Raw genomic sequence first — 12657 nt, forward strand, 5'->3', positions numbered from 1 at the left:
ATAGCTGAAAAGTTAGAGCCGAAAAACTAGAAATTTTCATCGTCATTTCTCTGCTGTTGGTCCGAGGCTCTTTTTCATGTGTTTTCTGAGTTCCTGGGGGTCGAAGTACTCTAGAAATGGTCATACAAACCGATTCCGAGACGAGAAATTTTCGGCTCCAAAAATGACCAAAAAAGGTGAGGCTAACCCCTTTGGATTTTTGGCGAAAATTTCGATGATTTTGAAAAGTGCTGCAATCAATTCTGTATGGCACTATTCCGACGTAATTTTTCGAGAGGAATCGATCAAGCGCAGTCCCAATACGCTGGGAGCGATAGCTGAAAAGTTACAGCCGAAAAACTAGAAATTTTCATCGTCATTTCTCTGCTGTTGGTCTGAGGCTCTTTTTCTTGTGTTTTCCGAGTTCCTGGGGGTCGAATTACTCTAGAAATGGTCGTACAAATCGATTCCGAGACGAGAAATTTTCGGCTCCAAAAATGACCAAAAAAGTAAGGCTAACCCCTTTGGATTTTTGGCGAAAATTTCGACGATTTTGAAAAGTGCTGCAATCAATCCTGTATGGCACTATTCCGACGTAATTTTGCGACAGGAATCGATTAAGCGCAGTCCCAATACGCTCGGAGCGATAGCTGAAAAGTTACAGCCGAAAAACTAGAAATTTTCATCGTCATTTCTCTGCTGTTGGTCTGAGGCTCTTTTTCTTGTGTTTTCTGAGTTCCTGGGGGTCGAATTACTCTAGAAATAGTCATACCAACCGATTCCGAGACGAGAAATTTTCGACTCCAAAAATGACCAAAGAAGTAAGGCTAACCCCTTTGGATTTTTGGCGAAAATTTCGACGATTTTGAAAAGTGCTGCAATCAATCCTGTATGGCACTATTCCGACGTAATTTTGCGAGAGGAATCGATCAAGCGCAGTCCCAATACGCTGGGAGCGATAGCTGAAAAGTTACAGCCGAAAAACTAGAAATTTTCATCGTCATTTCTCTGCTGTTGGTCTGAGGCTCTTTTTCTTGTGTTTTCCGAGTTCCTGGGGGTCGAATTACTCTAGAAATGGTCATACAAACCGATTTCGAGACGAGAAATTTTCGGCTCCAAAAATGACCAAAAAAGTAAGGCTAACCCCTTTGGATTTTTGGCGAAAATTTCGACGATTTTGAAAAGTGCTGCAATCAATTCTGTATGGCACTATTCCGACGTAATTTTGCGAGAGGAATCGATTAAGCGCAGTCCCAATACGCTGGGAGCGATAGCTGAAAAGTTAGAGCCGAAAAACTAGAAATTTTCATCGTCATTTCTCTGCTGTTGGTCCGAGGCTCTTTTTCATGTGTTTTCTGAGTTCCTGGGGGTCGAATTACTCTAGAAATGGTCATACAAACCGATTCCGAGACGAGAAATTTTCGGCTCCAAAAATGACCAAAAAAGTAAGGCTAACCCCTTTGGATTTTTGGCGAAAATTTCGACGATTTTGAAAAGTGCTGCAATCAATCCTGTATGGCACTATTCCGACGTAATTTTGCGAGAGGAATCGATTAAGCGCAGTCCCAATACGCTCGGAGCGATAGCTGAAAAGTTACAGCCGAAAAACTAAAAATTTTCATCGTCATTTCTCTGCTGTTGGTCCGAGGCTCTTTTTCATTTGTTTTCTGAGTTCCAGGGGGTCGAATTACTCTAGAAATGGTCATACAAATCGATTCCGAGACGAGAAATTTTCGGCTCCAAAATTGACCAAAAAAGTAAGGCTAACCCTTTTGGATTTTTGGCGAAAATTTCGAAGATTCTGAAAAGTGCTGCAATCAATTCTGTATGACACTATTCCGACGTAATTTTGCGACAGGAATCGATTAAGCGCAGTCCCAATACGCTCGGAGCGATAGCTGAAAAGTTAGAGCCGAAAAACTAGAAATTTTCATCGTCATTTCTCTGCTGTTGGTCCGAGGCTCTTTTTCATGTGTTTTCTGAGTTCCTGGGGGTCGAATTACTCTAGAAATGGTCATACAAACCGATTCCGAGACGAGAAATTTTCGGCTCCAAAAATGACCAAAAAAGTAAGGCTAACCCCTTTGGATTTTTGGCGAAAATTTCGACGATTTTGAAAAGTGCTGCAATCAATCCTGTATGGCACTATTCTGACGTAATTTTGCGACAGGAATCGATTAAGCGCAGTCCCAATACGCTCGGAGCGATAGCTGAAAAGTTACAGCCGAAAAACTAGAAATTTTCATCGTCATTTCTCTGCTGTTGGTCTGAGGCTCTTTTTCTTGTGTTTTCTGAGTTCCTGGGGGTCGAATTACTCTAGAAATAGTCATACCAACCGATTCCGAGACGAGAAATTTTCGACTCCAAAAATGACCAAAGAAGTAAGGCTAACCCCTTTGGATTTTTGGCGAAAATTTCGACGATTTTGAAAAGTGCTGCAATCAATCCTGTATGGCACTATTCCGACGTAATTTTGCGAGAGGAATCGATCAAGCGCAGTCCCAATACGCTGGGAGCGATAGCTGAAAAGTTACAGCCGAAAAACTAGAAATTTTCATCGTCATTTCTCTGCTGTTGGTCTGAGGCTCTTTTTCTTGTGTTTTCCGAGTTCCTGGGGGTCGAATTATTCTAGAAATGGTCATACAAACCGATTTCGAGACGAGAAATTTTCGGCTCCAAAAATGACCAAAGAAGTAAGGCTAACCCCTATGGATTTTTGGCGAAAATTTCGACGATTTTGAAAAGTGCTGCAATCAATTCTGTATGGCGCTGTTCCGACGTAATTTTGCGAGAGGAATTGATTGGGCGCAGTCCCAATACGCTGCGAGCGATAGCTGAAAAGTTACAGCCGAAAAACTAGAAATTCTCATCGTCATTTACTCTGCTGTTGGTCCGAGGCTCTTTTTCATGTGTTTTCTGAGTTCCTAGGGGTCGAATTACTCTAGAAATGGTCGTACAAATCGATTCCGAAACAAGGAATTTTCGGCTCCAAAAATGACCAAAAAAGTAAGGCTAACCCCTTTGGATTTTTGGCGAAAATTTCGACAATTTTGAAAAGTGCTGCAATCAATTCTGTATGGCACTATTCCGACGTAATTTTGCGAGAGGAATCGATTAAGCGCAGTCCCAATACGCTCGGAGCGATAGCTATAAAGTTACAGCCGGAAAACTAGAAATTTTCATCGTCATTTCTCTGCTGTTGGTCCGAGGCTCTTTTTCATGTGTTTTCTGAGTTCCTGGGGGTCGAATTACTCTAGAAATGGTCGTACAAATCGATTCCGAGACAAGAAATTTTCAGCTCCAAAAATGACCAAAAAAGTAAGGCTAACCCCTTTGGATTTTTGGCGAAAATTTCGAAGCTTTTGAAAAGTGCTGCAATCAATTCTGTATGGCGCTGTTCCGACGTAATTTTGCGAGAGGAATCGATTGGGCGCAGTCCCAATACGCTGCGAGCGATAGCTGAAAAGTTACAGCCGAAAAACTAGAAATTTTCATCGTCATTTCTCTGCTGTTGGTCCGAGGCTCTTTTTCATGTGTTTTGTGAGTTCCTGGGGGTCGAATTACTCTAGAAATGGTCATACAAATCGATTCCGAGACGAGAAATTTTCAGCTCCAAAAATGACCAAAAAAGTAAGGCTAACCCCTTTGGATTTTTGGCGAAAATTTCGAAGATTTTGAAAAGTGCTGCAATCAATTCTGTATGACACTATTCCGACGTAATTTTGCGAGAGGAATCGATTAAGCGCAGTCCCAATACGCTCGGAGCGATAGCTGAAAAGTTACAGCCGAAAAACTAGAAATTTTTATCGTCATTTCTCTGCTGTTGGTCCAAGGCTCTTTTTCATGTGTTTTGTGAGTTCCTGGGGGTCGAATTACTCTAGAAATGGTCATACAAATCGATTCCGAGACGAGAAATTTTCAGCTCCAAAAATGACCAAACCGTCATTTCTCTGCTGTTGGTCCGAGGCTCTTTTTCATGTGTTTTCTGAGTTCCTGGGGGTCGAATTACTCTAGAAATGGTCATACAAACCGATTCCGAGACGAGAAATTTTCGGCTCCAAAAATGACCAAAGAAGTAAGGCTAACCCCTTTGGATTTTTGGCGAAAATTTCGACGATTTTGAAAAGTGCTGCAATCAATTCTGTATGGCATTATTCCGACGTAATTTTGCGAGAGGAATCGATCAAGCGCAGTCCCAATACGCTCGGAGCGATAGCTGAGAAGTTACAGCCGAAAAACTAGAAATTTTCATCGTCATTTCTCTGCTGTTGGTCTGAGGCTCTTTTTCTTGTGTTTTCCGAGTTCCTGGGGGTCGAATTACTCTAGAAATGGTCATACAAACCGATTCCGAGACGAGAAATTTTCGGCTCCAAAAATGACCAAAAAAGTAAGGCTAACCCCTTTGGATTTTTGGCGAAAATTTCGACGATTTTGAAAAGTGCTGCAATCAATTCTGTATGGCACTGTTCCGACGTAATTTTGCGAGAGGAATCGATTAAGCGCAGTCCCAATACGCTGGGAGCGATAGCTGAAAAGTTAGAGCCGAAAAACTAGAAATTTTCATCGTCATTTCTCTGCTGTTGGTCCGAGGCTCTTTTTCATGTGTTTTCTGAGTTCCTGGGGGTCGAAGTACTCTAGAAATGGTCATACAAACCGATTCCGAGACGAGAAATTTTCGGCTCCAAAAATGACCAAAAAAGGTGAGGCTAACCCCTTTGGATTTTTGGCGAAAATTTCGATGATTTTGAAAAGTGCTGCAATCAATTCTGTATGGCACTATTCCGACGTAATTTTTCGAGAGGAATCGATCAAGCGCAGTCCCAATACGCTGGGAGCGATAGCTGAAAAGTTACAGCCGAAAAACTAGAAATTTTCATCGTCATTTCTCTGCTGTTGGTCTGAGGCTCTTTTTCTTGTGTTTTCCGAGTTCCTGGGGGTCGAATTACTCTAGAAATGGTCGTACAAATCGATTCCGAGACGAGAAATTTTCGGCTCCAAAAATGACCAAAAAAGTAAGGCTAACCCCTTTGGATTTTTGGCGAAAATTTCGACGATTTTGAAAAGTGCTGCAATCAATCCTGTATGGCACTATTCCGACGTAATTTTGCGACAGGAATCGATTAAGCGCAGTCCCAATACGCTCGGAGCGATAGCTGAAAAGTTACAGCCGAAAAACTAGAAATTTTCATCGTCATTTCTCTGCTGTTGGTCTGAGGCTCTTTTTCTTGTGTTTTCTGAGTTCCTGGGGGTCGAATTACTCTAGAAATAGTCATACCAACCGATTCCGAGACGAGAAATTTTCGACTCCAAAAATGACCAAAGAAGTAAGGCTAACCCCTTTGGATTTTTGGCGAAAATTTCGACGATTTTGAAAAGTGCTGCAATCAATCCTGTATGGCACTATTCCGACGTAATTTTGCGAGAGGAATCGATCAAGCGCAGTCCCAATACGCTGGGAGCGATAGCTGAAAAGTTACAGCCGAAAAACTAGAAATTTTCATCGTCATTTCTCTGCTGTTGGTCTGAGGCTCTTTTTCTTGTGTTTTCCGAGTTCCTGGGGGTCGAATTACTCTAGAAATGGTCATACAAACCGATTTCGAGACGAGAAATTTTCGGCTCCAAAAATGACCAAAAAAGTAAGGCTAACCCCTTTGGATTTTTGGCGAAAATTTCGACGATTTTGAAAAGTGCTGCAATCAATTCTGTATGGCACTATTCCGACGTAATTTTGCGAGAGGAATCGATTAAGCGCAGTCCCAATACGCTGGGAGCGATAGCTGAAAAGTTAGAGCCGAAAAACTAGAAATTTTCATCGTCATTTCTCTGCTGTTGGTCCGAGGCTCTTTTTCATGTGTTTTCTGAGTTCCTGGGGGTCGAATTACTCTAGAAATGGTCATACAAACCGATTCCGAGACGAGAAATTTTCGGCTCCAAAAATGACCAAAAAAGTAAGGCTAACCCCTTTGGATTTTTGGCGAAAATTTCGACGATTTTGAAAAGTGCTGCAATCAATCCTGTATGGCACTATTCCGACGTAATTTTGCGAGAGGAATCGATTAAGCGCAGTCCCAATACGCTCGGAGCGATAGCTGAAAAGTTACAGCCGAAAAACTAAAAATTTTCATCGTCATTTCTCTGCTGTTGGTCCGAGGCTCTTTTTCATTTGTTTTCTGAGTTCCAGGGGGTCGAATTACTCTAGAAATGGTCATACAAATCGATTCCGAGACGAGAAATTTTCGGCTCCAAAATTGACCAAAAAAGTAAGGCTAACCCTTTTGGATTTTTGGCGAAAATTTCGAAGATTCTGAAAAGTGCTGCAATCAATTCTGTATGACACTATTCCGACGTAATTTTGCGACAGGAATCGATTAAGCGCAGTCCCAATACGCTCGGAGCGATAGCTGAAAAGTTAGAGCCGAAAAACTAGAAATTTTCATCGTCATTTCTCTGCTGTTGGTCCGAGGCTCTTTTTCATGTGTTTTCTGAGTTCCTGGGGGTCGAATTACTCTAGAAATGGTCATACAAACCGATTCCGAGACGAGAAATTTTCGGCTCCAAAAATGACCAAAAAAGTAAGGCTAACCCCTTTGGATTTTTGGCGAAAATTTCGACGATTTTGAAAAGTGCTGCAATCAATCCTGTATGGCACTATTCTGACGTAATTTTGCGACAGGAATCGATTAAGCGCAGTCCCAATACGCTCGGAGCGATAGCTGAAAAGTTACAGCCGAAAAACTAGAAATTTTCATCGTCATTTCTCTGCTGTTGGTCTGAGGCTCTTTTTCTTGTGTTTTCTGAGTTCCTGGGGGTCGAATTACTCTAGAAATAGTCATACCAACCGATTCCGAGACGAGAAATTTTCGACTCCAAAAATGACCAAAGAAGTAAGACTAACCCCTTTGGATTTTTGGCGAAAATTTCGACGATTTTGAAAAGTGCTGCAATCAATCCTGTATGGCACTATTCCGACGTAATTTTGCGAGAGGAATCGATTAAGCGCAGTCCCAATACGCTCGGAGCGATAGCTGAAAAGTTACAGCCGAAAAACTAAAAATTTTCATCGTCATTTCTCTGCTGTTGGTCCGAGGCTCTTTTTCATTTGTTTTCTGAGTTCCAGGGGGTCGAATTACTCTAGAAATGGTCATACAAATCGATTCCGAGACGAGAAATTTTCGGCTCCAAAAATGACCAAAAAAGTAAGGCTAACCCTTTTGGATTTTTGGCGAAAATTTCGAAGATTCTGAAAAGTGCTGCAATCAATTCTGTATGACACTATTCCGACGTAATTTTGCGAGAGGAATCGATTAAGCGCAGTCCCAATACGCTCGGAGCGATAGCTGAAAAGTTACAGCCGAAAAACTAGAAATTTTCATCGTCATTTCTCTGCTGTTGGTCTGAGGCTCTTTTTCTTGTGTTTCTGAGTTCCTGGGGGTCGAATTACTCTAGAAATAGTCATACCAACCGATTCCGAGACGAGAAATTTTCGACTCCAAAAATGACCAAAGAAGTAAGGCTAACCCCTTTGGATTTTTGGCGAAAATTTCGACGATTTTGAAAAGTGCTGCAATCAATTCTGTATGGCACTGTTCCGACGTAATTTTGCGAGAGGAATCGATTAAGCGCAGTCCCAATACGCTGGGAGCGATAGCTGAAAAGTTAGAGCCGAAAAACTAGAAATTTTCATCGTCATTTCTCTGCTGTTGGTCCGAGGCTCTTTTTCATGTGTTTTCTGAGTTCCTGGGGGTCGAATTACTCTAGAAATGGTCATACAAACCGATTCCGAGACGAGAAATTTTCGGCTCCAAAAATGACCAAAAAAGTAAGGCTAACCCCTTTGGATTTTTGGCGAAAATTTCGACGATTTTGAAAAGTGCTGCAATCAATTCTGTATGGCACTATTCCGACGTAATTTTGCGAGAGGAATCGATTAAGCGCAGTCCCAATACGCTGGGAGCGATAGCTGAAAAGTTAGAGCCGAAAAACTAGAAATTTTCATCGTCATTTCTCTGCTGTTGGTCTGAGGCTCTTTTTCTTGTGTTTTCCGAGTTCCTGGGGGTCGAATTACTCTAGAAATGGTCATACAAACCGATTCCGAGACGTGAAATTTTCGGCTCCAAAAATGACCAAAGAAGTAAGGCTAACCCCTTTGGATTTTTGGCGAAAATTTCGACGATTTTGAAAAGTGCTGCAATCAATCCTGTATGGCACTATTCCGACGTAATTTTGCGAGAGGAATCGATCAAGCGCAGTCCCAATACGCTGGGAGCGATAGCTGAAAAGTTACAGCCGAAAAACTAGAAATTTTCATCGTCATTTCTCTGCTGTTGGTCTGAGGCTCTTTTTCTTGTGTTTTCCGAGTTCCTGGGGGTCGAATTACTCTAGAAATGGTCATACAAACCGATTTCGAGACGAGAAATTTTCGGCTCCAAAAATGACCAAAAAAGTAAGGCTAACCCCTTTGGATTTTTGGCGAAAATTTCGACGATTTTGAAAAGTGCTGCAATCAATTCTGTATGGCACTATTCCGACGTAATTTTGCGAGAGGAATCGATTAAGCGCAGTCCCAATACGCTGGGAGCGATAGCTGAAAAGTTAGAGCCGAAAAACTAGAAATTTTCATCGTCATTTCTCTGCTGTTGGTCTGAGGCTCTTTTTCTTGTGTTTTCCGAGTTCCTGGGGGTCGAATTACTCTAGAAATGGTCATACAAACCGATTTCGAGACGAGAAATTTTCGGCTCCAAAAATGACCAAAAAAGTAAGGCTAACCCCTTTGGATTTTTGGCGAAAATTTCGAAGATTTTGAAAAGTGCTGCAATCAATTCTGTATGACACTATTCCGACGTAATTTTGCGAGAGGAATCGATTAAGCGCAGTCCCAATACGCTCGGAGCGATAGCTGAAAAGTTACAGCCGAAAAACTAGAAATTTTTATCGTCATTTCTCTGCTGTTGGTCCAAGGCTCTTTTTCATGTGTTTTGTGAGTTCCTGGGGGTCGAATTACTCTAGAAATGGTCATACAAATCGATTCCGAGACGAGAAATTTTCAGCTCCAAAAATGACCAAACCGTCATTTCTCTGCTGTTGGTCCGAGGCTCTTTTTCATGTGTTTTCTGAGTTCCTGGGGGTCGAATTACTCTAGAAATGGTCATACAAACCGATTCCGAGACGAGAAATTTTCGGCTCCAAAAATGACCAAAGAAGTAAGGCTAACCCCTTTGGATTTTTGGCGAAAATTTCGACGATTTTGAAAAGTGCTGCAATCAATTCTGTATGGCATTATTCCGACGTAATTTTGCGAGAGGAATCGATCAAGCGCAGTCCCAATACGCTGGGAGCGATAGCTGAGAAGTTACAGCCGAAAAACTAGAAATTTTCATCGTCATTTCTCTGCTGTTGGTCTGAGGCTCTTTTTCTTGTGTTTTCCGAGTTCCTGGGGGTCGAATTACTCTAGAAATGGTCATACAAACCGATTCCTAAACGAGAAATTTTCGGCTCCAAAAATGACCAAAGAAGTAAGGCTAACCCCTTTGGATTTTTGGCGAAAATTTCGACGATTTTGAAAAGTGCTGCAATCAATTCTGTATGGCATTATTCCGACGTAATTTTGCGAGAGGAATCGATCAAGCGCAGTCCCAATACGCTGGGAGCGATAGCTGAGAAGTTACAGCCGAAAAACTAGAAATTTTCATCGTCATTTCTCTGCTGTTGGTCTGAGGCTCTTTTTCTTGTGTTTTCCGAGTTCCTGGGGGTCGAATTACTCTAGAAATGGTCATACAAACCGATTCCGAGACGAGAAATTTTCGGCTCCAAAAATGACCAAAAAAGTAAGGCTAACCCCTTTGGATTTTTGGCGAAAATTTCGACGATTTTGAAAAGTGCTGCAATCAATTCTGTATGGCACTGTTCCGACGTAATTTTGCGAGAGGAATCGATTAAGCGCAGTCCCAATACGCTGGGAGCGATAGCTGAAAAGTTAGAGCCGAAAAACTAGAAATTTTCATCGTCATTTCTCTGCTGTTGGTCTGAGGCTCTTTTTCTTGTGTTTTCCGAGTTCCTGGGGGTCGAATTACTCTAGAAATGGTCATACAAACCGATTCCGAGACGAGAAATTTTCGGCTCCAAAAATGACCAAAAAAGTAAGGCTAACCCCTTTGGATTTTTGGCGAAAATTTCGACGATTTTGAAAAGTGCTGCAATCAATTCTGTATGGCATTGTTCCGACGTAATTTTGCGAGAGGAATCGATTAAGCGCAGTCCCAATACGCTGGGAGCGATAGCTGAAAAGTTAGAGCCGAAAAACTAGAAATTTTCATCGTCATTTCTCTGCTGTTGGTCCGAGGCTCTTTTTCATGTGTTTTCTGAGTTCCTGGGGGTCGAAGTACTCTAGAAATGGTCATACAAACCGATTCCGAGACGAGAAATTTTCGGCTCCAAAAATGACCAAAAAAGGTGAGGCTAACCCCTTTGGATTTTTGGCGAAAATTTCGATGATTTTGAAAAGTGCTGCAATCAATTCTGTATGGCACTATTCCGACGTAATTTTTCGAGAGGAATCGATCAAGCGCAGTCCCAATACGCTGGGAGCGATAGCTGAAAAGTTACAGCCGAAAAACTAGAAATTTTCATCGTCATTTCTCTGCTGTTGGTCTGAGGCTCTTTTTCTTGTGTTTTCCGAGTTCCTGGGGGTCGAATTACTCTAGAAATGGTCGTACAAATCGATTCCGAGACGAGAAATTTTCGGCTCCAAAAATGACCAAAAAAGTAAGGCTAACCCCTTTGGATTTTTGGCGAAAATTTCGACGATTTTGAAAAGTGCTGCAATCAATCCTGTATGGCACTATTCCGACGTAATTTTGCGACAGGAATCGATTAAGCGCAGTCCCAATACGCTCGGAGCGATAGCTGAAAAGTTACAGCCGGAAAACTAGAAATTTTCATCGTCATTTCTCTGCTGTTGGTCCGAGGCTCTTTTTCATGTGTTTTCTGAGTTCCTGGGGGTCGAATTACTCTAGAAATGGTCGTACAAATCGATTCCGAGACGAGAAATTTTCGACTCCAAAAATGACCAAAGAAGTAAGGCTAACCCCTTTGGATTTTTGGCGAAAATTTCGACGATTTTGAAAAGTGCTGCAATCAATCCTGTATGGCACTATTCCGACGTAATTTTGCGAGAGGAATCGATCAAGCGCAGTCCCAATACGCTGGGAGCGATAGCTGAAAAGTTACAGCCGAAAAACTAGAAATTTTCATCGTCATTTCTCTGCTGTTGGTCTGAGGCTCTTTTTCTTGTGTTTTCCGAGTTCCTGGGGGTCGAATTACTCTAGAAATGGTCATACAAACCGATTTCGAGACGAGAAATTTTCGGCTCCAAAAATGACCAAAAAAGTAAGGCTAACCCCTTTGGATTTTTGGCGAAAATTTCGACGATTTTGAAAAGTGCTGCAATCAATTCTGTATGGCACTATTCCGACGTAATTTTGCGAGAGGAATCGATCAAGCGCAGTCCCAATACGCTGGGAGCGATAGCTGAAAAGTTACAGCCGAAAAACTAGAAATTTTCATCGTCATTTCTCTGCTGTTGGTCTGAGGCTCTTTTTCTTGTGTTTTCCGAGTTCCTGGGGGTCGAATTACTCTAGAAATGGTCATACAAACCGATTCCGAGACGAGAAATTTTCGGCTCCAAAAATGACCAAAAAAGTAAGGCTAACCCCTTTGGATTTTTGGCGAAAATTTCGACGATTTTGAAAAGTGCTGCAATCAATTCTGTATGGCACTGTTCCGACGTAATTTTGCGAGAGGAATCGATTAAGCGCAGTCCCAATACGCTGGGAGCGATAGCTGAAAAGTTAGAGCCGAAAAACTAGAAATTTTCATCGTCATTTCTCTGCTGTTGGTCTGAGGCTCTTTTTCTTGTGTTTTCCGAGTTCCTGGGGGTCGAATTACTCTAGAAATGGTCATACAAACCGATTCCGAGACGAGAAATTTTCGGCTCCAAAAATGACCAAAAAAGTAAGGCTAACCCCTTTGGATTTTTGGCGAAAATTTCGACGATTTTGAAAAGTGCTGCAATCAATCCTGTATGGCACTATTCCGACGTAATTTTGCGAGAGGAATCGATTAAGCGCAGTCCCAATACGCTCGGAGCGATAGCTGAAAAGTTACAGCCGAAAAACTAAAAATTTTCATCGTCATTTCTCTGCTGTTGGTCCGAGGCTCTTTTTCATTTGTTTTCTGAGTTCCAGGGGGTCGAATTACTCTAGAAATGGTCATACAAATCGATTCCGAGACGAGAAATTTTCGGCTCCAAAAATGACCAAAAAAGTAAGGCTAACCCTTTTGGATTTTTGGCGAAAATTTCGAAGATTCTGAAAAGTGCTGCAATCAATTCTGTATGACACTATTCCGACGTAATTTTGCGACAGGAATCGATTAAGCGCAGTCCCAATACGCTCGGAGCGATAGCTGGAAAGTTAGAGCCGAAAAACTAGAAATTTTCATCGTCATTTCTCTGCTGTTGGTCCGAGGCTCTTTTTCATGTGTTTTCTGAGTTCCTGGGGGTCGAATTACTCTAGAAATGGTCATACAAACCGATTCCGAGACGAGAAATTTTCGGCTCCAAAAATGACCAAAAAAGTAAGGCTAACCCCTTTGGATTTTTGGCGAAAATTTCGACGATTT

Source organism: Diprion similis, chromosome 8 (genome assembly GCF_021155765.1).
Source record: "Diprion similis isolate iyDipSimi1 chromosome 8, iyDipSimi1.1, whole genome shotgun sequence".
NCBI lineage: Eukaryota > Metazoa > Arthropoda > Insecta > Hymenoptera > Diprionidae > Diprion > Diprion similis.